This window comes from Chondrus crispus, genomic scaffold, assembly GCF_000350225.1.
Source record: "Chondrus crispus Stackhouse genomic scaffold, scaffold_55, whole genome shotgun sequence".
NCBI classification, from domain to species: domain Eukaryota; phylum Rhodophyta; class Florideophyceae; order Gigartinales; family Gigartinaceae; genus Chondrus; species Chondrus crispus.
In genome coordinates this window covers 342,360-342,580 of record NW_005178541.1, presented here as the reverse complement: position 1 = coordinate 342,580, position 221 = coordinate 342,360, and positions in this window count along the sequence as shown.

Sequence of the window (221 nt, the reverse complement as noted above, 5' to 3'; positions counted from 1 at the left end):
TCTCCACTCCTCTTCTTTTTCCCTCGCGCAGACACGCGAGGACGTCGGCGGCAAGCTGCGACTCTCAAAGAGCGAACCCGAGTTATAGAAGGTGCGCAGCAAGCCCCGCGCCGAGGAGGAGACGTTCGTGTTCAAGACGTCCGACTGGGCCGAGGAGGTTAGCATCGAGCCGCTGCCGCGGCGCGCCGGCGGCGGCGACGGCAGCGCGGACAGCGGCGGCG